The sequence below is a fragment of the Ictidomys tridecemlineatus genome, chromosome 1, assembly GCF_052094955.1.
Source record: "Ictidomys tridecemlineatus isolate mIctTri1 chromosome 1, mIctTri1.hap1, whole genome shotgun sequence".
Taxonomy (NCBI): domain Eukaryota; kingdom Metazoa; phylum Chordata; class Mammalia; order Rodentia; family Sciuridae; genus Ictidomys; species Ictidomys tridecemlineatus.
Window position 1 is genome coordinate 163,516,330 of NC_135477.1, and position 23,851 is coordinate 163,540,180.

At 47.0% G+C, this 23,851-nt stretch overlaps 1 long non-coding RNA gene and 1 pseudogene across 1 annotated transcript; both read right to left on the reverse strand.

Annotated features, from left to right (window-relative positions):
* Nucleotides 1-6,685: 6,685 nt before the first annotated feature.
* Nucleotides 6,686-21,851, reverse strand: LOC144366590 (uncharacterized). The gene is made up of 3 exons (XR_013425657.1): nucleotides 21,746-21,851; nucleotides 18,104-18,201; nucleotides 6,686-6,883 (listed from the first exon to the last, which is right to left on the reverse strand). It is a non-coding gene; the product is annotated as an uncharacterized LOC144366590 (long non-coding RNA).
* Nucleotides 11,921-14,921, reverse strand: LOC101966996 (transmembrane protein 14C pseudogene; annotated as a pseudogene).
* Nucleotides 21,852-23,851: the final 2,000 nt, after the last annotated feature.

Here is a 23,851-nt window from a genome sequence, read left to right on the forward strand (position 1 = left end):
GACAATTCTGTCTGTCTGAAATGCTTTTCCCTCCCTTGCTATCTTCCATTTCACCCTGCAGTCTGAGCCTGGCTAAGTAATATTTGTCCTTCAAGGTCAGGTTCAAGTGTCACTGTCCCACTGAAATTGTGCCTCTCCTCCTGCTCTTCCTCCACCAGGTTCTCCACGGTGGCCGTTGAACAATGAAAATAGGAGGCGTCAGGGAACCCTAGGAGGGCTTCCATGAGGGATCTCAAGGTTGAAGGGAAGTTGTAGAAATCAAAACTGGAAAGAAAGTTGGGAGCTAGATGGGAGAAGAGGGAAGGTTGTCAGTGGCTGAAAAGTGAGGACGCAGCAGCCTTGCTCTGCCTGAAATGTAAGCCAGAGAATCTGCTCCTCTTCCAGGGACCTTGTCTCCAGGTTCATGCTCAATCTCATTTCCACAAGGAAATGGAAAACAACATCATTTAATACACGATCCCTGGCCTTTCAAAAAGTTAACTCTAGTAGAGAATTGTTTATTCACCCATCTGTCCTTCTGTCCATCCATCCATCCATCCATCCATCCATCCATCCATCCATCCACTCATCTAACAATGCTAATTGAGAATTTTATTTTCTGCCAGACACTGTCACAGGCAATGAGGGTATTGTGTGTGTGTGTGTGTGTGTGTGTGAGAGAGAGAGAGAGAGAGAGAGAGAGAGAGAGAGAGAGAGTTAGTTCACAGAGAAGAAAGGGTAGACAATTATTCACCCTTTCAATGTGTCAAGATATACTAGATACACAATTGGGGATAAGGCAATCCTGGAGCACCTTGAAGACATACAGCAGAGAACCCTGTCTCAATCTCGTGACTCCAGGATGAGTGACATCTGCTCTCCCTTTAGTGCTGAGTTGGAATTGACCATATTTTTAAACAATTAGAAATGCAAAGTGCAGGGCTCTTCAGGGGCACGTTGGGAGGACACTAGGCTTTGGTAGAGCAGAAAGGAAGGCCTCTTAGAGGAAGTAGCCTCGGATGATCACCCAGTTGGATTATAATAAGAAAGTCTGCAGAGAATCTGAGCTTTTCTTTTTTTTTTTATTGTTGGTTGTTCAAAACATTACATAGTTCTTGATATATCATATTTCACATTTTGATTCAAGTGGGTTATGAACTCCCATTTTACCCCGTATACAGATTGCAGAATCACATCAGTTACACTTCCATTGATTTACATATTGACATACTCATGTCTGTTGTATTCTGCTGCCTTTCCTATCCTCTACTATCCCCCCTCCCCTCCCCTCCCCTCTTCTCTCTCTACCCCCTCTACTGTAATTCATTCCTCCCCCTTGTATTATTTTTCCCTTTCCCCTCACTTCCTCTTGTATGTAATTTTGTATAACCCTGAGGGTCTCCTTCCATTTCCATGCAATTTCCCTTGTCTCTCCCTTTCCCTCCCACCTCTCATCCTTGTTTAATGTTGGTCTTCTTCTTGTGCTCTTCTTCCCTAGTCTCTTCTTAGTTACTCTCTTTATATCAAAGAAGACATTTGGCATTTGTTTTTTAGGGCTTGGCTAGCTTCACTTAGCATAATCTGCTCTAATGCCATCCATTTCCCTCCAAATTCTATGATTTTGTCATTTTTTAATGCAGAGTAATACTCCATTGTGTATAAACCACATTTTTTTTATCCATTCTTCTATTGAAGGGCATCTAGGTTGGTTCCACAATCTTGCTATTGTGAATTGTGCTGCTATGAACATCGATGTAGCAGTGTCCCTGTAGCATGCTCTTTTTAGGTCTTTAGGGAATAGACCGAGAAGGGGAATAGCTGGGTCAAATGGTGGTTCCATTCCCAGCTTTCCAAGAAATCTCCATACTGCTTTCCAAATTGGCTGTACCAGAATCTGAGCTTTTCTAAGGAAGTGATGTATAAGTTAATATCTAAAACACAAGTGGCAGTTTACTGGTGAGGAGAGGAAGACAAGCACTTCTGATAAAACGATCAGAGACCCTGGGGTAGGAAGGGGTGTGGTTTTCTGAGAAGAACCTTTTGATAAGGATTTCTAGTTCTGAGTCACTGTGAGAACAGCTGGCTGGTGCTGGGAGAATATTTGATGGGTTTGCTGGGCTTTGCTCATGGGGATTTCTGGGTAGTAATGTGCTTCTTCCTCAGATCCAATCCTAAAACTTTAGAAAGCACTGAATTGAGCAGCATGGCTTCTTTCCTGAAACTCAGAGAAAGCAAAGGATTCAAACCAGGTCACCTACAATTCAGCCAATCAGGTACCAGCCTCATCCCTTACTACGTACCAGCTACTGTGCTAAGCACTTCCCACTTCCACGGGAGGGAGGGACATTTACTGGTGTCATGAGTCAGATGAAAACACTGAGGCTCACCAAGGTGATCTTGTCTGAGGTCACACCACTAGAAAGTCCCAGAGTTTTGAAACCCATGGAGCTAACCCCAGAGCCTGCATTCCTATCCAGAGGGGTCTGGCCAGAGCCCAGGCTCTCTGACATGCAGCCTCATGCTTCTCCCCTTGTAAGAGAAATTCAACCTGGCACACGGCTTTGGGGAGGCCGCCATGTGCCTGCACCAGGACTGACTCCAGGCAGGTTAACCTGAGTATAGCAGGTCTTGAAGTAAGGGTGTGTGGGGAGGGCACAGGCACCTGCCTGACTGTTCAGCCATCTCTTCCCACAAGGATGGTGGTTATACGCAGGGGCTAAGGCGTCTCCTCCCACCTGCCTGAGCTCCATCCACACCACCTGTGTGTCTCCCTAGCAAACAACTGGGCCACCCATCAGGTCACCCTCAGGGGTGTGTAGCTTTCCCTTGGAGAGAAGACCCCTAGGGAGCCCAAGGAAGATAACTGGGGCCCACTGAGCTGGAAATGGAGATGTTGGATACCCAGAATGGGATCCAAAAGTGGGGGTCATAGGCTTGGATAAGCCACCCCATGGCTGCCACAGACTCTTCACCCCACGAGCACAATGTAGGTAGAAGAGGGTCAGAGCAGGGCCCAGGAGCTCCAGGGTAATTACAGACAATCATGGGGTCACCACTGACCCCCATAAGCTAGTTCTCCAGCAGGGCTGGTTGGTACATATTCCTTGCACCCTGCCCAGACCCACAGCCTACACCCATATTCCCCCACTGCCATTCCCCAAGAGTGACCCCCTCCCCTTTCACCACCCAAATCACCCCACCCGCACCTGGGGTGGTGCCCTGACTTGTGCAAACCACAGGCCTCTGTGCCGCACTGAGGCAAAGTGAGTCAGGGCCAGAACTGAAGGTGCTGGGGCCTAGGAGGCTGCTGTGGGGGGAGGAGGGGACAGCTCGGTGGCCCCCAGAGGGAGTGAATCAGGCAGGAGGGGCTATGCCCTGGGTTCCGGCCTCTATTCAGTAAGTATGTGTAATGGCAAGGGTTTGGGGGAGGGACCCTACACCCCTGGTGGCAAGTCAGGCAGCACTTAGGAATTTTCCAGAATATGTAGCTGTCACCTCCAGTGTTGCTGAGACTCGCATACTCACAGTAAGGAGGCTCTGCATGTGTGCGCGTGCATGTGTGTGTATATACACGTGTGCGCATAGACGCCTGTGTCCATGTGTGATATACACCTCTGTGTGTGCGTCTGATGTGGGCCCAGGAGAAGCATGCACCTCTGTGTTAGTGCTGTGTGTGGGCAGTGTCCGTGTCACCAGGTGTGAAGCTGCAGGTCCCTCTGTGGGTCTGTGTGAAAGTCCCTGCCTCTGTAGCTTGGCATATGTTTCCGTGCAACAAGCAAGGGTCTCCAAGTTTGGCCCCTGCCCTAACCACTACATTTGACACAGGGACAGGCATCACTTAACACTTTCCTCACTCTTGTGTTATATATGTGTTAAATAAACTCAATATATATGTGTTAAATAAACATCTCAGAGAGACGCCCACCCCACCCAAACCATCTCTCTAGGAAGCTCCAGAAGTCCCCATGAGGATGTCCAGGGTGGGAGAAGCGCATCAGCCAGGTGGAACCTTTTCCTAGATCCAGAATACAAGTATGAACTCTCATGGGCTTTTGCTCCGTGTCCCCCTCTGCCCTGGTCCGAAGTCAAGAAACAAATCTCTGACTTCTGCAGCAGCCTTGCTGTGTGACCTCGGGGAAGTCTCTCACCATTCTGGCCTCTGTTTCCCTATGTGTTAAGAGAACAGGTTGGATTTATGGGTAAGGCACCCAGCTGTGGCATGCTGTGGCCTTTACTTCCTGGCCCTTGATGAGTGGTCCCTGCCCAATCAGACACTGGGTCAGTTGAAACGCCCTCTGGGACCTTTGTCCCTGTCTCTGTACACTTCAGAGGCCAGCTCTGGAGGCAAGCAGAGGTCCCGAGCCCGTCCTGCTCCCTGGTCTTCACCCTGTTGCTGGGTTCTCTGCTTTCAGTGCCCGTTGGTAACCCCCAGGCATGATAATTAAGATCACCTTTGCTGCAAACAGGCAGGTGGACATTTATAGGCTTGAGAAAGGACCATCTTGGGGAAATGGTGATGAGAAATGCAGGCCCTGACACCAGGGCCTCAGGAAACATTCCCTGGGCTGAGTCTTCCAGAGAGCTGGGTTGGGCAGTGCGGCGGGGAGCTCAGCTTTTGTTAGGAGTTGACTGCTGCAGGGGGATGTCTCCAAGCCTGTCAACGAGAGGCCAATCACGGTTTCATCCTTAAGTGATGACTCGGGACCATCTTAAAAGCAGCCATGGCTGAATTGGGTTTTAATTGGGCGTCCAGCTGAGCTCTGGTTTGAATGTGTCACCTCAAGCTCATGTGTTGGATTTGTATATTTCAAAATCGTCAAAAGAGCGGCTTTTGAATGTTTCTAATACAAGAAGATGATGTTTAAGGTGATGGATATGCCGATTAACCCATTTATTATACATTATATTATTTATTAAAACATCACACTGTACCTCATAAATATGGAAATAATGTGTCAATTTTAAAAATAATTGATTTTTAAGCCAGGCATGGTGGAACACACCAGTCACCCCAGTGACTTGGGAGGCTGAAACAGGAGGGTCCCAAGTTCAAGTCCAGCCTTAGGAACTTAGCAAGCCCTAAGCAACTTAGCGAGACCCTTTCTCAAAATAAAAAAAAATATATAAAGGACTGAGGATGTGGCTCAGTAGTTAAGCACTCCGGATTTGATCCCCAGCACCAAAACATAAAAGTTAAATTAAAAAATTGTTAAGTTCATGTGTTGAAAACTTAATCCCCAAATTCATATGTCAGTGGTACTTAGAAGCAGGGCCTTTGGGAGGTAATGAGGATTAGATGAGGTAATGGGAGGCAGGGATGGTATCAGTAGCTTTATAGGGAGAGGAGAAGAACCTGGGCTCATACGCTTGCCCCAACTCTGCATTGTTACCAGACAGCAGGAAGGCCCCCCCAGGTGCCCCTCCATACTCTGGGACTTCCCAGACTCCAGAACTGTGAGCTATATTCTATTCTGAGTGGGGGCAGATGGTACCAGGGATTGAACTCAGGGGCACTCAACCACTGACCCACATCCTCAGCCCTATTTTGTATTTTATTTAGAGACAGGGCTCACTGAGTTGCTTAGTGCCTCAATTTTCCTGAGGCTGGCTTTGAACTCGTGATCCTCCTGCTGCAGCCTCCAGAGATTTTTTTTTTTTTGTACCAGAGATTGAACCTAGGGGTGCTTAACCACTGAGCTACACCCCCAACCCTTTTAATTTTTTATTTTGAGACAGGGTCTCACTAAGTTGCTGAGGCTGACCTCAAACCTGCAATCTTCGTGCCTCAGCCTCCTGACTTGCTGGGATTAGAGGTGTGTGCCACTGTGTCCAGCTAAGCAAACTTTTATTCTTTATAAATTATCTGGCCTCAGGTATTTTGCTAGCAAGAGAAACTACACTAAGAACCATTGTGAAGTATGTTAGGTGATTTGCCCTCACTGAAAGACTCAGTCTGCTTGTGGTTTTTCTTCTCTCAAGTGTCAACCTTCACTTGTTTAGAGCCCTCTCACTCTCTCTCTTTTCCTGACAACAGCGAATCTGTCAGACGACTACATGTCTGCATTGCATATAAAACAAATACATCATCTCTGGGCAAAGTGTTCTCCCGGGAGTGGAATACAGAGCAGCACCCATTGTGGCTGCTCAGAAGTCTTGCTGTCAGGAGCACTTAGCTGTTTGACCTTGAGCAAGGTCTTTCTGTGGCTCAGCTTTCTGATCCATAAAATGGGACTAAAAATCATCCGCTTTACGAGGTTATTACAACTAAACATAGCTTATATGCAACTAAAGCACTTACCATACTGACTGGCAATAGTAGGTAATCAATAAACATTATCTACTTGATTCTTTACTATTGTCTGAATTTTGGATTAATGACATTGCTAGATAGGTTTCTACATTCTGAGTGAAATGATTCATTTTCAAAGGAAGCTTTGAATTGCAAATAACAGAAAATCTAACTAACAGTATCTAAAACAAATAGCTATTCATTTTTGTTATATTACTAGAGACATTCAGGCAGACAGCAATTGGCATTTGTGATAAAGGGCTCAGTGATATTAGTGCTGGTGTCCCTATAAATTCCTTTGGCTTCTGCCAACATATATTACAACCTAGTTACTGAAGTTCCAGATTGCATTCATTTTTTTAGTTATTATCTCTTTATGTATTTATTTTTTATTTGTTTATTTATTTATTTATTTATTTTACAGTAGAATGCATTTTGACCTAGAGGGCACAAGTGGAGTTCACAGTCATTTTCAAAGCAGGAAGAGGGAGACAGAGTGACTGGCTATATCTCCTTCCCTCATGTGGAGCCCCTTATGTTTTTCTTCCCAGTTGATTCCTTCTCACGTCTCAGTCTAGAACTAGGTCACGTGGCCAACACCAACTGCAAGAGGTCCTAAAAAAAAAACAGAAACAGTGTGTCATGATTAGCCTCGTTTGCCATCGCATGGCTCCTGGGACTTACCTACTCTGTCCTCTTCCTGCCCCCATTCATTATCCAGGGTACTTTTAGTGAGAAGAGGAAATGAAATTTGGGTCAGCAGTTAACATCGTTTATATAATGTTACAGTTTGGATCTTAAACATGCCCCAAAGGCCTGTGTGTTAAAGTCTTGTTCCCTGTCTGTGGTCACCACGGGGAGGTGGTGGGATCATTAGGAGGCAGGGCTTAGAGGGAGGAAGCTAGGTCACTGGAGGCATGTCCTTGGGAGGGATATCAGGACCCCAGTTCCTTTCTCTCTCCCTCCCTCCCCTTTCCTCTCTGTCTTCCTCCCTCTCTCTCTCTCTCTCTCTCTCTCTCTCTCTCTCTCTCTCTCTCTCTCTCTCCTCCCTCTTTCGTCCCTGGACATCGTGAGGGTGACCAACTTTGTACTACCACATGTTCCCCATCAGGATGTCCGGCTCTCAACAGAACTTTGGGAAAAAGATACTCTAAACACTGACATACAGGTAGCTCAGGTCCAGAAAGGTTGAACAACTTGCCCAGGGTCACACAGCTAACAAAGGGAGGAGCTGAGACTTGAGGTCTGGCCTGACTGAAAAAAACTGAGCCCTGACCTGACACACGCTGTCCATCAGAGCTAGGTTCCTAGACCAGCCCCGCCTCCCACAATCCCAGGATCTGTAGAGACAGTGAGCCAGGGTTCCTGAAGCTACCTGGCAGGGATAGGTGTCAGGAAGGTAGCCTCAAGGAGCAACCCTCCTTCCTGCTTCCCTGACACCTGGAATCATGACCCCCTCTGGCCCCCTTCTGTTCCAATATCAAAGAAATGTCCACAGTTTCCCGAGATGAGCCCAGGAGAAAGAACTTGGACTGGGGAATAGGAAAGCTGCCTTTGTGTCCATCCCCAACTCGCTAACGTGAACCTAAGAAGTGTCTTCCTTGCGAGCTTCAGTGTCCCCATCTGCAGAAGGAGTTAATTGGACTCCGTGATCTCTGAAGGCAATTCTAGTGGTTGGTAGTCTCTCAGGTTCCAAGGTCTCTCCACTCCCTTGCGGTGGCTTCACATTTCTTGCCTGCGGGAAGAGCTGAGGCAAGTTGCTACAGTTCTGGGCTCTGTGCGGCAGAGGCATGCTCCCAGGCTGGGAGCAGGCTGCCTCGCCCCTGCAAGCTGAGCAAATCCCTGAGAACAAAAGGGGGAGAGGACCTGAAGAGGGAGCGTGGATTGGGCGAGGATTCCTTCCTGGTGCAGTGATTTTAACCCCTTCTGCAACAGCAGGAGCACAGGGTGAGGTTCGGGAAAGGAGGAGGAAAACTATCCCAAGCATGGGTGGCCCTCCAGGAACAGCTGGGGGGCCTCCCAGGGAGCCGCCACAGCTGGAAACACCATTCATCCTTCATAGACCCAGGTTCAGGGCACCAGAGCTCCAAAGGAGCCCCACTCTGTCATTTTGCTGGTTAGGAAGTTGAGAACCAGAGACCTGGGAAGGGACTTGCCCAAGATCACACAGCCTCAGCTGTGAGTAGCACAGCACCAGGCCCCCAGATGGTTCAATGTGTTGAGGGGAAGAAATGGGGGCTCCTTGTCTAGTGTTCCTTCCTCCATACTGTATTGCCTTTTGGAATTCTTAAACCAAAGTTTCCATCCCCAAATTAGAAGTAGACTGTTGAGGCCTGTCTGTAAATTCCTCACTTGAGTCTATAGTGACTAATTTTCTCAGGACTGTGGGATCAAACCCTCCATGGCTATTAAAAATTTAACACAAAGCCCCAGCGCCCCAGGGCTGGGCTTTCTTATTAGCCCCGGAACAAGGCGAAGCCTGCAAAGTTAGCCAGACAGGGCAAGAAGGCATGGCTTGGAGTCCCTTCCCTGGGAAGCTTTCTGAGACTTGTTCTCTGGGAGGATCCAGAAGGGACCTTCTGACCAAGGAATGTCATTTGCCTGCACCAGCCCTAATTGTAGACAAAGTGGGAGGTCCCCCCACCCACACCAGCCAAGAGAAATCTGGATTAATATTGCTCTCTCACTCGGGTACCCCTGCCCCTGATATCTCCTACACCCAGTTGTAATTCTACCCTAGTGTAAAACAGAGGGGCCTCCCAAAGGCTCTAAATAAATGTGTGTGTGTGACCCACAAGGAAAGAAGCAGGAGGTGGAGGGAACTATTAATGAAATTTAATCAATAAGAATATTTCGATGTGGAAAAGCACCCGGATGCATCACGATTGGGAGCCTGCAGCCAGTGAGGGTGCAGAGATCCAATAAAGAGGGCTCAGGGTGACCAGGGGACAGTGGTGGGTGATGAGCCAGCTGTCTCACCTCCTGGCAGGGGTGCCTTGTGGAACTGGTAGGACTTTCAGTGAGCATGTGGCTGAGGATCCCAGGAATGCCTTTTTGGAACGTCCTCCTGGCTTTCCTGTGAGGTCCCTCAGGGAGATATAAGCTCCAGGGACAACTTAGGGACAATTGTGAGTCTACCGAGTGCCTGGCATTGAGCTAAGCACTTAGGACAAAGTGGCAAAGCCACGCGGTTCCTACCCTCGAAGACGATGACAGGTGAGGATACAGGGGTCACCTACTCTCCTGTAAGATGTGCCTAAACCCCAAGGCTGAATTTGGCAAACTAGCACCCCACAGGGATCACTGGGCCATGTCTGCCAGGCATCGGACACAGGCTAACAGAGTCCCAGAGGTCTCTCCTTCCCTCACAAGCACATCCAATCCGCAGGGAGTTCTCTCTACCTCCCAAACACATACGCTGAATCTGCCCCCTTCCTCCAGCCACTCTGTCCTCTAACCAGCCATTGCCCTTTCTCTCCTAGATGCTGTGTCCCTAGAGCTCTCCCCAAGGAGCAGCCAGGATGATGGGCCCCTAAGATGTAAGTCACTCTCCAAGCATTTCCCATGACCCTCAGTAAGAAGCACACTCTACCACGGCTCCTGGACCAGACCTTCATCATCTCCTCTGCCCCTAGACAGCCTCCCCACCATGATATGCACAGGCCTCTGTCCACTCCCAGAAAATGCTCTTGTTCTTTTCTCTGGGCCTCTGCAAATGCTGCTCCTTTTTGGATCATTTGTCTCCAGCTTCCCATCATTCATGTCTCAATCCAAGTCCTTTCCTCAAAGAGGTCCTCCTTCGCCTCACTAAGCAAAGCCCCATCTCTCCCTCCCCACCATAATCCCTCTTTTTATCTTATCAATAACAGAAATCATCTTATTTACTTGTCACTACCTGGCACCCAGAACTCAAGGCTCAGGGGATCTCTAAAAAGCTCAGTGGCCTCATCAAATGGTTAGAGCACAATACTCAGGAAATGTTTGAAAAGGAATGCAGAACATCAATAAATCGACTCATTTATCCATGTGGAAATGGAGATCCAAAGAGAAAGCAGAATTTGCTCAAATCGAGACAAGCCCTCATCCAGAGCAGATGAGAAGGGAAACCACACCAAGATAGGGCACAGCTCCTGCTAAGAGCCCAAGGCAGGACCCTCCCAGGAGAACAGGTGGAGGGGAGAGCAACTAGAGCAAACCAAGGAGGAGAGGGTGTGAGGCAAGGTGTCCTGCAGACAGTGGCCAGGCCAGGCCAGAATGTAGCTTGGACTTCATCCCCCCGCCCCGGAGTGACACTTGCTCTGTTGTAGAGAGCTCAGAGGGCCCCAGGTGGGCACCGCGAGAAGGAGGTTGAGCAAGTCCCATGGGGTGTGCTTTCCAGGACATCAAAGGCACTGCACACAGCAGCTGCCCAGTCTGAGCTCCATTACCACGTGACCAATGCACCCCCGAGCCCGCCCAGTTAATGCCAGCTCAGCCTCCCTGTGCAATCCTGCCGCTGCTGGCTGACCACGTGCCAAAGAGCTGCACAGTTAGTTACTCATGCCAAAGGCTTCGGACCAATTAAGTGTGCAAAGAGGGTGGTTAACGAGGAGTAAACAATCCAAATGCCCATAATTAAGCTGAGGCTCCCATCTAAGACATTTAAGCCAGGAGGTGGGGCTGGGGCAAGAGGGGGCAGGGGATCTGCTGTTCTTTGTTCTGTGTGGTTCACCCCATTGAAATCTCCACCCAGCCCACCCTGTTCCACGCTCTGATACAGCTGTCTGCTCATTTTCATTCTCCCCAGTCCAGGTATTTTTATTTTATTTTATTTTTTGGCAGAGGGGGCGAATGTGCCAGGAGGGGTCTAAGTGCTGGGATTACAGCAGAACAAAGTGAAGTCTCTACTTTTGTGGAGCTCACATTCTGAAGTCGAGTAATCAACTACTCCATGTGCCAGGTGGTAATACATGCGATGAGAACATCCATAGAGGGTAAAGGGAATAGGCAGTACTCGGGCTGTGGCTCATTCACGTGGTGTGTCTAGAGAAGGCCTGTCTGTGACATCGCAAGAGAGACCTCACTGAAGGATGTTAGTATGTCAGCCTGGAAGATACCTGTGAGGACAGGCATCCCATACAAAGGGAAGTGGCAGGTACAAAGGCCCGGGGACCTACACTTGCAGGAGTAGGTCAGAGTGGATGGAGGAAAGTCCTAATGGTTTTTTTGTTTTTTTTTTTTGTTTGTTTATAGTAAAATTTATTTTCACTGATATTTCATTTTGCATAATCTCAAAGTAGGTCTTTGCTATAAAGTGAGAAAAGATCTCACATCTTAAATCTTACCACAAGACTTTTTCACACTGTTCTTCTGGGTGGGGAACAGGGCTTCAGGATCCCCAATGTTGAAACCTTACATTTTACCCAGTGTGATTTCATTCATTCATCACTGCCACAGAATTTCATTCATTCATCAACCTTACAAAGGAGCCATTAAGCTCTTGTGCTATATCCTCGCCACCTCTGAAGGGCTGTGATAGAAATGACTAATTTTTTCCCCCCAATGAATTCGGTGTTGTTTTGGTTTGGTTTCTGAAGTAAAATGTCAGAGTGTGTAAATGTGTTGCATTTCTTTCCCTTAATACACTGAGAACAGTGGAAATCTGGAGATTTTTTCATTCTTCATGAGTCTGAGCTGGGATGTGACCCCTACAGTTGGGGTCTATTCAACATACTGATTCCAAGTTTGGCAACCATCAGTAAACTGGCCCCTGTGATCAAACCCCTAGGCATAAACTTTCCAGAATGATAGAAATTTACTCCCATGATGCCATGGTCCAAGAAGTAGCTAGGAAAACCCAAAAGTTCCTGGGATCCTGAGACAGCTGATAAGCACCCAGGCCTGCTAAACTCCCAAAGAAGAGGCCAGCTCCCAGGGACTGCACACTGCCTGCTTTTGCACAGCCAGTGATTCCACCAGTAGCAACCAGTGCTGCGTAGCCAAAGCCAAAATAATGTAAAGGCACTATGGGCCAGAGTTCTTCTGCATTGCTCTCTCACTTCGATCAGGAAGAGACTACACCAGGCACCTTCTCATGCAGGGCAGCTCTCAGGGAGACGAGGTGCACAAGCCGCAGGGAGAGCAACAGAGGTCTCTAATGTTTTGAGACTCTTTGTGTTTATACTTCAGGAAAGAGAGGTGACAGATTCCAAGTAGACAGAACAGCACATCAGAGACCCCTGCAGAGAGACAAGGGCTTTCTGTTTTTTGGCACATTTTATCTTTTTGTCCTCAGAACAAGGCTGTAAGAGCAACAGGGTTGATTCCTTTTTCCATTTGACAACGGAAGATCTGAGGCTCTAGATCTTATAAGATGAGCTTCAGATCTCATCTTACAGTTGAGCAAGGATCACACTGGAATATCCTGATTCAGGAGCAGAAATCTCTGGTCTGAACTTCCCTTTCAAGAGGATCAAAGGCTCCTTCCTTCTGACACCATGCCATTGTGAGCTTCCAAGACAAGACCAGCTCTCAGGAAAGTTCTGACTTCATACAAATGAGAGGGTTTCTATCCCTCTCAGGAAACTCTAAAAAGAGAAACTTAAAAAGGGATTTAAATTTTATGTCCTCTATTGCACTTCCCAAGGTCAGACACTGAATCACAGGGTTACAAAGCTCAAAGGCAAGCCAAGTACGGCCAGTTGCCAGGCATGATATGGAATGCTCTCCAGCGAGCTGGTTTAGAGGATGAACCAACCCCTAAGTTCTAGAGGAGTTCAACCAATATGGCAGGAAAACCCAGCTCCCGTCTTTGGAAGGAACCTTTATAGAAACACTAAGAAATAGACTCATTTCTGTGTTAGGTTGTCTGAATATTCTGGAATGAAATCCTTCTAAAACACAGGCCTTCCAGGATTTCTCCACAAGCCTCCTTCTTCCAGATAAAGAGAACCGGAAAAGTTGATAACAGAAGATAAAGGCAGGAATGCCATCCGGAGGACTGCCTTCCCTTATGAGGGCTGCTTATAACTTTTTTCCGGATCTGCCAAGACGTGACACTGGACTGGGTGCTGTGAACATTTAACAGAATTCCTGATGTTGTGATGGGCATTTTCATTATTCAGCTTCTAGTTGTCACCTCATCAAGTGAAACTCTAGATGCGCTGTTACCAATTTGAAAGGAATGTTTGTGAACATTTTATATAAAATGTGGACTGTTAGGGCTGGGAGTGTAGCTCAGTGGTAGAGTGCTTCTTACCTAGCATGCATGAGGCACTAGGTTCCATCCTCAGCATCACATAAAAACAAATAAATAATGTATTGTGTCCATCTACAACTAAAACAGAATTTCATTATCCAAAGTACATGTATGAAGACACAAATTGGGTGTCAACCTACTTTATATACAAACAGAGGTATGAAAAATTGTTGTATATATGTGTAATAAGAATTGTAATGCAAAAAAAACAGAGTACATGAATTGGCATGAACATACTTTATACACAAAGATATGAAAAATTGAGCTCTATATGTGTAATAAGAATTGTAATGCATTCTGCCATTGTGTATTTTTAAAAAATAAAATCAATTAAAAAATGAAAAAAATAACAATATGGACTTGTAGGAAACATCATATATTTTGCAGGGCTTAGGTAGGGAGCATCTCAAACTGTGAGGGAGATGTCTTGGATGCTTTCAGGAAAGCTCTCTTACCCAGAGAAGCCTATTGGGCTGCAGCTCAGTGGTAGAGTGCTTGTCTAGCATGCACAAGGCCCCGGATTTGAACCCCAGCACCTCACACAAATGAGTTTCTATCCCTTTCAGGAAACTGTAGAAAGAAAACTTTAAAAGGGATTTAAATTTTATGTCTTATATTGCACTTCCCAAGGTCAGATACTGAATCACAGTGAATGATTTGCAATGGATTTTTCTCCCATGGGCCATTTAGTATGGCACTACACGGGGCTCTGACTTCCCAGTGTTAATGATACTGGCAAGCCACACAAGGAGGACACCTCAAATGGACCTCAGGCCACTGTACAAAACTCCTGCACTTTGGCATGTGCAGTGGCTCCCAGGCCACTTTTACTTTATCAGAAATTAAAAAACGAGGAGAGCATTTAAATATGTATGGAGTTATTTATTCTAAAAAATTCCAATAAGCTCATCACATGTTCACATCAAATCTTATGAAAAATATTTTCAAGCAAATAAACAGTGAGGAGAGTGGTCCTATTTTGCATTTTTGCAAATCTCTTCGCCAGACCCCCAGATTCTCCTAGCTGCAGGGTGTGGTACCATGAGCGCGTGGCCTTTGGAAATCTCAGAGTGTTCCTGAGAAAAGGGCAGCAGAAAAGCAAACATGGTCTTAGTTTTATTCCAAAAATTATTTTGAACTTGTGGACCATCCATATGGGTTCTGGGGTCCCCGGGGGTCCCCAGACCACTCCATGAAAAGGCCTGGTATAGTAGTAAAGCCAAACTCTCGGGAGCAAGTCATTGAACCTCTTTGTGTCTCTTATTTTCTTGCCTATAAAATGCAGATAGGAGTAAGTGTCCTCACAAGACTCTTGTGGTAATAAAATGAGTAAAATAAAATGAGTAAAATGCCTGAAACTCAGGAAGTGCTTATAAAATCCTGACTGTTCTTATAAGCTTCTCGAGAGTTCGCCATTCCCCCACCATGGGGCAGAGGTAGGCACATAAGGAAGTTTCCCAAATAAACGAGGCACATGTGAACGAACAGTCAGCTCATGCCAGAGGACTTTTCAGCCTGTCCTGGGGAAAGTCAGGAAATAGAAAATACACTAAGCAGCTCAGAGAGGCCAAGTGAGTCATCAAAGTCACTTAGCAAGTCCTGCCTGCAGCTGCTGCTATAGCTAAAAACACCCCTTCTCCAGCTGCCCTCCTCTACACCTACGTCATACCAGCACACCTGGAATGGAGACTGTGGCACGGATTGTGTCCTCGTGTGAAATACACCCCACTTGCAGTCTCACGAGCCAAACCAAACCTATGGGAGACCTTAGTGTGAAACATCTGAACTCTCTCCACCCTCCCCCAAGCTGTCCAGAAAGCACCTCTGGGTTGCAATTATGTATTAACTTTTGTGATTATTGGCTACTCTTCCAACTGAGTCAGGAGCCCTCGTCGTTCTTTTGCTCCATGGCTGGAACTCTACCAATATTTGGATGTTTGTTGGAAGAAGGAATAAAACCATGTCTTTTCATTGATAAAAGCAAAACAAAAAAAATGGACACTTGGACCATTTCCCTAAATAATGAGATACTTTGGGGATAGTGGACAGAGGAGGAGACAATGGCAAAATGGCGGGCTGTTGTTGGGAGCTTCCTGGGTGGCTGGTATGGTGCTGAATGCTCTGTGGGTATCATCCCCTTGAACGAGATAGGGTGTGGGGAAGCTGAGACCCACCACCAGCCAGTGGCACAGCCGTGTCACAGTGGTGTGCTGGGAGCAAATGCGACTGGGAAGGTGAAAGGAGGCTGGGACAAGATGGCACAGGTTGAGCCGCCAAGCAGGGGAGGAGGCCTGCATGCAGGTGAAAGAAGCCGCGTGCCCTGTGCTGGACCCGGTGTCTCATACTGGGCCCAGGTGAACCCAGGGAAAATTCTTCTATCTTCTGGAATCCAACACTGACTCTGGAACCAGGCTGAGAGCCAGAGCACATCTTGTTTGCAAAAGAAGACTTGTTGGCTCTGAGAGGTGAAGGACTTGCCCAAGGTCACACACACAGCAGTTAGGGCCTAGCCTAGTCCTGCTCCCAACCCAGCGATCTGGCGCTCAGGCCAGGGCCCTTCTTCTGACTAATAGACTCACCACTTCCACCCCAGCAGGCTCTCCTGCAGGGAGGGTAGCGTGGGAAGGTAGCAAAGCTGCAGCCTTTGCTCCTGCCATCCCCTCCCAGGGCAGGAAGGAGAGCGCCAGCTGCAGGGGCATGACCAGGCCTGCAATGAGCGCCTGGGGGATGGCCAAGGCCCCCCATCTCAGAACAAAGCAGCTTAATGAGAGCAAATTACAGGGGCTCTGAGAATGGAAGGGGCCTTTGATGGGTGCAGGGTAAGGGCTGGATGGGACTTGGGCCCTTCCCTGCCCTCTGTCCTGTGGTCCACCCCCCTTCACCAAGAAGCAAGCTGGCTCAGCATGGCACTGGCAGAGGCACGGATCAGGACCCCAGGACTCCAGGCTGGGCTTCCACCCGCTTTGCTCCACTCCCATTTGCCATTACAAAAGTGAGGATTTCTGATGAACAGGGAGCTCCATCGAGTTCCCCAGCCATTCCAGAACCTGGGGTTTGAAGGAGATCTGGGGGAGGAGTTCCAGCACACCCCAAACCTGCGTCATCGCTGTGAATCATCCTTGTGTCCAGTTCCCTTTTGTCCCTGCAGTGAGGGGGCAGATACAGTAGTAAGCACAGTGATATATTAAGTTCCTGGTGTGGTGCTAGTGTGGCGTCCACAGGGCTGCCTACAGAACTTTAATCCCCGCGTTAGGCCCATGAGATGGGAATGAGCAGATTCCCCTTGGTATTGGTTTACAGCAGCCTCAGACCAGCAGCACCAACATCATCTAGAAAGTTCTGAGAGTGGCAAACTCCTGGTACTATTGCCCTAGAGCAAAAGATGCTTGGCCACGCCCACAGCAACAGACAGTATCCTGGGCCTGCAGAAGGACCCACACTCTGCCCACCAGTCTGTCCTGCCTGCATGTAGGATCCTCATGGCCCTTCCCCATGGGACCACTTAAGTGACTGAGAGGGGTTGAAAAAAACTCAAAAAGAACAGTGTGTTCAGTGCCATACTCTGTAATTGAAAAGATCCTAAACATCACTGGCATGGGGCTGGCTAATGAATCAGGGTGACCTATGTCATGCAACACTGTGTGGCTTTTTATAGCAAAAGAGTGGGAGAGGTTTTTATATACATAATACAGTGGTTTCTATGGCAGAGTATGAAGAAGTAAAAGGCAAAGCGCAGAACAATAAATAGAGGAAGCTATCATTTGAGTAAAAACGAGGAGCATATATTAACACACACACACACACACACACACACACACACACACACACAGTCTGAAAGTCAAGAACCAACAGCATAGAGATTCCCTGGAGGTGACTGGGGGACAGGGATGGTAGGGGGACTTCTCACAAGTGCTTTGTACTCTTCATAATGAGTTGCCTCCTTAAATGACAGGGCACAACTAAAATTTTTAAAAAGATGAAGAAAGGGGACAACAGAGAACTAAGAGGAAGGAGAGATGAGGACCAGAAAAGCTTGTCTGCCTGTTCATCACCTATCTCTCCACCTCTCCATCCCTCCTTCTTGCTCTCTTTAAATCCTAGGGTTAAGGATTAAGTAACGAATGCTATCTGGCAGCTGTGCTAAATTCCTTACATACCTTATCTCCTTTAACCTCCTTCAGGTTGTTACTATTATTATGCCTGTTTGTTGACATGAAAACAAAGGCACAGAAAGGTTAAGTGACTTTCTCTGAGTCACAGAGCTAGTTAGTGGCAGGACTCAGATTTCAACTAAGACACATGTGACCCCAGAGCTCAAATGCTAAATCACTATACTACTGATATATAGGAGTTCACTGAATCCTCCCAACTCCCTTTGGAAGAATTGATGATTTCTCCCCTTATAAATAAAGAGAAGAAGCTCAGAGAAATTGTTACGTGTCTAAATTCATACAGCTAAAGTGTATAAAGGAGATCTTTCACCAGAAAGAGAATCTCTAGAAAAGATATACAAATGTTGAGATTTATGGTTTCAAGTTTCACGAGAGGAGAATTCTCTTTTAAAAGCTGGAGGTGAAATCAGGCATGGTGGCACATACCTATAAATTCCCAGCAACTCAGGAGGCTGAGGAGGGAGGATTGAAGTTCAAAGCCAGCTTCAGCAACTTAGCGAGACACTAAGCAGCTCAGCAAGATCCTGTCTCAAAATAAAAACGAAAGTATTAAAAATTAAAAGGGGCTGGGAATATGGCTCAGTGGTTAAACACCCCTGGGTTCAATCCATAGTACCCAAAATAGTAGTAATAGTAGTAGTAGTAGTAGTAGTAGTAGTAGTAGTAGTAGTAGTAGTAGTAGTAAAGTGGCACCCCCTTTCTCCACAGAAAAGACTTAACTGGGCTTCTCCAAAAAACTTCACCCAGTCTGATTTTAGGACTGTCAGCAAAAGAGTCTCTGCTAAAGAGTTCAATGTAGATAAACTTCCTATTTTCGTGTTGCCCTGTTTTACTTGGCCACTGGCCGAGAAGATACCAGCACTCCAGGTGCTGGATACCCCCTTACTAGTTTTTCACAAATGTATCCAGTATAATACTTTGAAGGAAATGCACAAACAAGGCCTCTGGCCTTGAGCTGGGCTTCACAGAGATGTCTACATTTTTAAGATAAGTTACCAATTGGACTCCCTGGTAACAGCTGGCAGGGGGAGGAAAGAAAGGGGAGAAGCTCTCCCCTTCTCAGGTGTTGTCCTTGAAGAGTTAACTTGCCCAAAACAGTGGGGAAAAAAAGCTGCTTTTATGTCAACTTCAGCAGACTATGAACTTCTGAGCCCCTCCTTACATGCTGGGTATAAAACTCTGAAACTCCCTGAACTCAGGGTTCAGGGGATTAATTGATTACAGCAAAAAGCTGTGCCCTCTGAACCTGGCTGCAGCCAAATAAAACTGTTTCCTGCTGTCTTTGGTGCCTTGCCTCGTTTGACCCTACATCAGTAGTAGTAGTAATCATCATCATTATTATCATCATCTAGAAGTGAAAAGTACAATTTTCATGTTCATAAAGGCAGTCAGTGTCCACAGTATCTGCTACATGCTGAACACCTATAAATTTGGAAGGCAGAGAAGAATGAATGGACTGGAGCTATAGATCAATGGTAGAGTTCTTGCCTAGCATGCACAAGGGTCTGGGTTCAATCCCTAGTATGGTGTGCGCTGACCAGCAATCACCCCTGCAAGGGGCTTTATAACCAGCTGGGCCAGACAGGCCAGTTGAAGCGTCAAGATGGGCAAGGACTTGATTCAACTGGTTTCAGTAAAAAGTTCTAAGCAGAATGGACACAGGGCAGATGTCTTTAAATGACCTACTTGCTTGGGGAATTGTCATTATTTCCTTCTGCCCCCCTAACAGGGATAGAAAGGAATAGGAATTTTACATTTCGATGGAGGTGGGAGTAATATCCATCTCAGAGTTAAGTTCAATGAGGAGGAGGGTCTCTCAGCAGCTGTTAGAGGTAACAGAGAGGTAGTAAATGCAAACACAAAGACCTTGAGGCAGGGGCTGGGTTTGCAGATCAGTGGTAGAGCGCTTACCTAGCACATGTGACGCACTGGGTTCAATCCTCAGCACCACATAAAATAAATGTATTGTGTCCATCTACAACTAAAAACATTTTTTAAAAAAGACCCTGAAGAAGCAGCTGAGACATAGATGAAAGGCCCCTGGATTAGAATTTGGGGGAAGCTGGGTTCTAGTCTTAGTTCTGCTTCTTACTAGTTGGGTGGTGTGAGCAAGTCGCTTCACCTCTTTGAACCTCTGTGCCTTCATCTATAAATAGGAGGATCATTATGGGACCCAAATGAGAGCGTATAAGAAAACATGCGTAAACTGGACAGGATGGCACATGCTTGTAATCCCAACTATTCAGGAGGCCGAGGCAGGGGGATCACAAGTTTGAGGCTACCCTCAGCAACTTTGCAAGACCCTGTCTCAAAATAAAAAAATAAAAAAGGACTGGGAATGTAGCTCAGTGGTAAAGCACCCCTGGTTCAATCCCCAGTACCAAAAGGAAAGAAAGAAAGAAAGGAAGGAAGGAAGGAAGGAAGGAAGGAAGGAAGGAAGGAAGGAAGGAAGGAAAGAAGGAAGAGAGAGGGGAGGGAAGGAGAAGGGGAAAGGGAGAGAGGGAGGGAGGGAAGGAGAGCTGTAAAGGTAAATGTTAATATGGAGAGTTCTTAAAGACATGCAACTGGTGAAAATACTGCATGCTTTTTATCCTAATTTGTTTATATTCGACGGCAGAATGCATTACAATTCATATTACACATATAGAGCACAATTTTTCATGTCTCTGGTTATACACAAAGTAGAGTCACACCATTCGTGTCTTTATACATGTACTTAGGGTAATGATGTCCATCTCACTCCACCATCTTTCCTACCCCCCTGCCCCCTCCCTTCCCTCCCTCCCTTTTGCCCTATATAGATTTTATCTAATCCTCCCATGCTCCCCCTCCCAACCCCATTATGAATCAGCATCCTTAAATCAGAGAAAACATTCAGTATTTGGTTTTGGGGGATTGGCTAACTTCACTTAGCATGATATTCTCCAACTCCATCCTGTAAATGCCCTGATTTTATTCTCTTTTATTGCTGAGTAATATTCCATTGTGTATATAGGTCACATTTTTTTTTATCCATTCATCCACTGAAGGGCATCTAGGTTGGCTCCACAGTTTAACCATTGTGAATTGTGCTTGTGCTGCTATTTAATTCCAAATCCATGTGGCCTTGTCTGGCTTATTGGAGGGAAATTAACTGTCTCCACTTCTTTTGAGGTTTTTGCTGACCTCCTCTCCCCCAGGGCAGCACTTAGCACTTAGCACATTCCTTGATGAGGTGTCTGCCTCCCTCCCTAGCTGCTAATTGAGGGCAGTAGCCGTGCAGCATTCATTACTTAAACCTTAAGCATAGGACGCAGTAGTAACGAGGGAGGGAAGGAAGGGTGAAGGGGTGGACAGGTGGGTGATGGACAGATGGATGGAGGGATGGAGGGATGGAGGGACAGGCCATTGGACATTTTTCAGAATATGGAGAAAACATCAGACTGATTCTGATAAGTCAACTTCTTAGAGAAGATACATTTGGACAAAGTCTTAAAGGGTGGGTGAGAGTTTACCAGGGTAAGAACCAGAGGTTAGAGAGGAGGGAGGTGTATCGAGAGGTGGAACAGCCTGAGCTACTGCATAGGCAGGAACGTTCAAGGTGCGGTGGCAATGTCAGTCTGCAGTTGACAAAGCACCAAGAGGGCTGTGGCCAAGAGGCAGCTCAAAGGTGGGCTTGAACCAGGCTGCTGCAAGCTCGACAGTTAAGTAAAAGTATCTGGATTCCTCCATCCTGGAGGCAATGGGGCGCCACGGGAGGTTGTGTAAGAAAGGAGTGACCTGCTCTGCCCGGGGCTCGCTGCCAGCCTGGGAAAGGCAGGCAGCAGGCCAGGGCCAAGCTCTGGGAGAAGCCTCCCACCTGCTGTTCTCTGCCAGGCCTTTCCCAAGAACTTTGCTTAGGGCCCAGGGAAATGTGGGAGCCCGTGGCTCCTCCTGCAGGGAAGGCATCCCCCAAAGGCTTCTTATTGGATGGATCAGACACCGAGCCTTCCAGGCCTGCCCCTGGGGCATAAGAGCATCCAACAAGAATTACTGTCTACAAACCACAATGCACACTCATGAGGTCTGCCCCCGATTGCCAGGAAATACCTTGGTTCTGGGTTCAAGTCTCGACTCTTCCACAGTGACCACAGAGCCTGGGCTGGTCCCCACCCCAGTCTGACAGGATCTGCATTGAGCAACTCCAGGAAGGCACTTTCACATGGGATACAGTGTAGTGATGCGTCCAGCATTGTGCAACACAGTGGCCCTGCCTCTGAGCTTAGTGTCCTCAGCTGTACAAAAGGAGGATGAAGATTGATGGGGATCAACTCTGAAGGCCATTCCAAGTCTCAACCCGCAGCAGACTGAGCAGAGGGAGGCTGTGGGGAGGAAGGAGATAGAGATCCAGGACTTTGTCCAAAGACAAAGATAGTGCTGGAGAAGGCTGGGGGCTGGGGGATGGCCAAACCCCCAAAGCAATGGTTACTCCTTGCCCTGAGAGTCAGAGGCATCTCTACTCGTCTTTCCAACCATACACAACCTAGCCTTCCCAGCCAGGTTTCCCACATGAGTAAATAGAAGAGCTGAGTATGGTGGTGCACACCTGTAATCTCAGTGACTTGGGAGGCTGGGGCAGAAGAATCGCAAGTTTAAGGATAGCCTGGGCAGCTTAGTGAGACACTGCCTCAAATAAAAGGGAATACGGGTTATAGCTCCGCTGTTGAGGGCCCCTGAGTTCAATCCTCAGTACTGCAGAAAAGAAGCAAAACAAAACAAAAAAACAGGGGGAAGAAAACATATCCCTCCTAGAGTCTTTGTGAGCATTTAAAAGAAATAATGCACGACAAGCACACAGCAGTGTGTTCAACCCAAAACCATAGCTAAGTGAACTTTAGAGTCATCCCTATTTTTGCCTCATTTTTGGAAAATAATATCAATGTATCAGCACTTGGGTGTTCTCACCTTGAGCTACTGCAAGATCACAATAATGCCCATGCACAGATGGCCCAGAGCAGAACTCTGATGATCACTTGAGCAGTGCTCCAAAGGGGAAGCTGGGGTGGGGCTCAGTGGTAGAGAGTGCACATGCACCAGGCCCTGGGTCCAATCCCCAGCACCATGAGCAAGCAAAAAAGAAGTCCATGAAATGGATTCTGAGAAGAGAGGAAGAGAAGAGCAGGGCACTTCCCTCCACCCACACAGAACAATGCAACCTTCTGATGAACCTCTGTCTCCAAAGGTGGACGTGGCAACCCAAGGAATGTGGCCAACACTTTTAAGTTAAAGGAAAACTCTGATCCCCAAGTTTCAGGCAGGACAATGCACAGAAGGATTATCTTCCTGGTTCCCCCACGTCAGGCTTCATGGGTGGTGCACATGGCACCTGGTTCCTGGGTAGCTCCAGTCCAACTTTCCGTGGAAGGATGAGGAGGAGCCAGCTGGGAAGACTCAGGGCCTGGGTGCTTTGCTGACTATCCACTGGAAGCCATGAGCATCCTGAAGAACAGAATCCAGCTCTGCCCCACCCTGCCCTGCCCAGGTGGCTGGGAAGGAAGGAGGGTCCCAATGTGGACACCAGAGGCAGAGAGGGGAGCTCCCTCAGGACTCAGGAGACCCTTACCGTATGAAAACCAGTGAGCAAAATTTACCAGAGATGGCTTCTCAGACTTTTCTGTATTTCCAAATTTTATGTGTTTCTTACATCGTTAGAAAAAAATAACATTAAAAATATAAAATATTAGGTTGATATAGCCTAGATGTCCATCAACAGATGATGGAAGAAGAAAATGCAGCACATATACACAATGGAGTCAGCCATAAAGAAGAATGAAATGATGTCATTTTCATGCAAATGGATGCTAAACTCAGAAAGTCAAGAGTTGTACACTTTCTCTAATACGTGAAAGCCAGAGAGGAAAAGGGAAGGGATGTCGTTGCCATGGGAATCATCTTGTGAAAGTGGGAGACCAGTAGAGTAAGAAGAAAGGGGGTAGGAGAAGGGAGGGTAGGGAAAGGGGAAATTCTGGGGAATAATATCAGCCAAATCATCATGTTATTTTGTGTGCATGATTGAACATGTAACCATTGATCCCACTATTGTGTGTAACTGTAATGTAGTTATAAAAATATTGAAAAAAAACTACTGGATTGGTCTGAAATGCAAAACTCATCGTCTCTAGGTCTGACCTTGTCACCAACTCTCTTATAATATTG